The sequence below is a fragment of the Myotis lucifugus genome, unplaced genomic scaffold (genome assembly GCF_000147115.1).
Source record: "Myotis lucifugus unplaced genomic scaffold, Myoluc2.0 scaffold_5, whole genome shotgun sequence".
NCBI lineage: Eukaryota > Metazoa > Chordata > Mammalia > Chiroptera > Vespertilionidae > Myotis > Myotis lucifugus.
In genome coordinates this window covers 1,621,922-1,624,345 of record NW_005871053.1, presented here as the reverse complement: position 1 = coordinate 1,624,345, position 2,424 = coordinate 1,621,922, and the positions used below count along the sequence as shown (strand labels likewise).

At 58.5% G+C, this 2,424-nt stretch overlaps 1 long non-coding RNA gene across 1 annotated transcript in view; it reads left to right on the top strand.

The window, feature by feature from the left end:
- The window catches only part of LOC106694645, a 4,186-nt gene extending 3,618 nt beyond the window's left edge, over window positions 1-568 (top strand). The window contains exon 3 of the long non-coding RNA XR_001345679.2: window positions 281-568. This is a non-coding gene — a long non-coding RNA (uncharacterized LOC106694645). The remainder of the gene's footprint in view (window positions 1-280) is intronic.
- The last annotated feature ends 1,856 nt before the right edge of the window (window positions 569-2,424 follow it).

The following is a 2,424-nucleotide window of genomic DNA, read 5'->3' as shown; positions in this document are numbered from 1 at the left end:
TGGGGGGGCCATCCTCATTCGCCATGAACCGGCCCCACCAAGCAGAGAGTTCAGGATGTGGCTCAGCCTCTCTGGGACTCGGAAGTTTCCAGAAGCTACTTCCTGGGGCAAAGTGCTTTCCCTCTGGGCCTAGGGTCCGAGACAGACCCTCCGTGACAGGCACGGCCCTGACCCTGAAGTGGCCGCCCGAGGTTGCAGGGTTCTCCGCGACCTCGCACGGTCACAGCTGCCGGCTGTCGGGGTCCTGGGAAGGTGACTCACAGTGAAATCCGCATCCCAGGCTCCGTGGAGAATGGGCTCAGCAGCTGGAGTTGAGGCACAGGGCGCTGCAGGCTCCCCTGGAGGCCGCCCCGCGGGCCTCCGGAGACAAGACGGCAGCCTGAGTCCTGCGTGGAGCGGAGGCGCACAGCCAGCCACGTGAGTTCCCCCGAGAAGGGACACCCCGTGAGGGGCCGTGTGTGGGCACCGCCCGCAGAGCCACTGCGCCCACCACCAAGCTTCACGGGCGCTCTCTCCCGGCTCCGCTCGGCTGCCATTGGTTTTGCTTTTGAAGCACATAGTAGGTGCCAAATAAAACCTACAATAATTGGAACAAGTGTTTGTGCAAAATTTCCTCCGTCTTTAAAATTCACACATCTTAAAAGCTGACCAACATGTTTTCAACTTGCAACAGCCGTAGAAAGAAACTCAGCTGCCCCACAAGGCTTCCTGACTCCTAGGCTGCAAATTTTATTTCCCCTTCGGTCAAAACATGCCCATAAATCTCAGCCCCACGATCATGGCCGATGTGAGGTCATATAAAGCTCTGCTTTTCCAGAATCCCCCTGTGCACAGGTGGAAAAGCTCAGGTTTGCAGAGCACGCGTTCCCTGAGGCCGTGCGGCCCTGAGGTCAGGATTCCGTCCCCGCTGGAGCCCCACCTGTGGCCGTGACTACCCTGGACGGGCAGGAGGCAGGGCGCCCAGCGGAGGCCGGGCCGCCACAGGACCTGCCCCCCCTCATCTCCCGACAGGTACCCGGGCTCCAGCAGCGACCACCCTCACGTGTTCACCCAAACGCCACAGCCTGTGTTCTCCCTGGCCCAGACCCAGCTGTGGTCCTGGGTCTGCTCTGAAGATGCGGAAGCTCTGGTCTGGGGCTGGAGTCAAGCTGTGGCTCCCTCTGGTCTCACGTCGTCTCTCCAGGGTTAGCTGCTTGTTGGTTTGGGTCCTGTTTTGTGTGACCCTCCATCAGGTTGACAAAGGGCAGGGAAGGCGCACGGCTTTGCCTGCCCTGGGGACTCTCCAGGGAGTTACTCAGAGAAAAGGCTCTGAGAGCAGCCGCCAGGGACCTTCTGTGCCCAACAGATTCCTTGGAGGACATTTCCAGAGCTGACCTCACAGCGGAAATTCCAGAAAGAACAAGTGGCCCTGGCTGGTTGCTCAGTGGTTAGAGCACAGGCCCACAGCCTGAAAGGTGGCAGGTTCCATTCCCAGTCAAGGGCACGTACCTCGGTTGCAGGTTTGATCCCCTATCCTGACGGGGCACATGTGGGAGCCAACTAGTCCATGTTTCTCTCTCTCTCTCTCTCTCTCTCTCTTTCTTTCTCTCTTCCACTCCTCCCCCCTTTTCACTCTCTCTCTAAAAGATCAATGGAAAAAATATCCTCGGGGTGAGGATTAAAAAAAGAAAGAACAAGTGGAGAAAGTTACGAGGCAGACCTACAAGCACGCTCCTCAGTCATCACCGGCCATCTGTCACATTCGTGACTCAGGAGATTCCCTGGACCAACAGCCTGGGGACCTGGCGGTCCCCGGACATAGTCTGGGAACAGGAGTCGCTCACTGACACTGGGGAAGGCCCGGGCTGCTGGAGATGGTTTTATGTGAGGATACACTTAGATCATCGGTGCTGTCAACACCAATGAACGGAGGCGTCAGACGAGCCCCTCTTGGCTGGAAGGGCACAGTCACGTCCCCATGAGGCTGTGCAGAACCCTCAGGAACAGCCACCCCCTCCTTGCCATCTGTTACCACCCCAGTGACCCATCACACCCCAATAATGGCAGGAGCCCAAACCCAGGAATGCAGACAACTGACCAGCCTTGTCTTCTGTGTCATTGATCTTGTCCTCGGGCAAAGCTGAGCCAGACTGAGAGGCTGGGGGGCACTAGGTGAGGAGGGATGGGGAAGAAAGATGATGGGAGGTGAGCAGGCGGGCCTGGGGCATGAGGTGAGCGGGACTCCATCCTAAGCCCCCCCCCCCCGTGGGGGCTCAGCTGGGAACTCCCTCCTCACTTGGGCCCTTTGTGACTCGCCACAGGCTGGGTTGTGGAGGGTGTCTCCAAAACCTAGCTCCAGGGGCTGAGTTCTGCAGAACACATATGCTTTCTCTTAGGGGAGGAGGAAACTGAGAGAGGGGTGAGAGAGAGAGAGAGAGAGAGAGA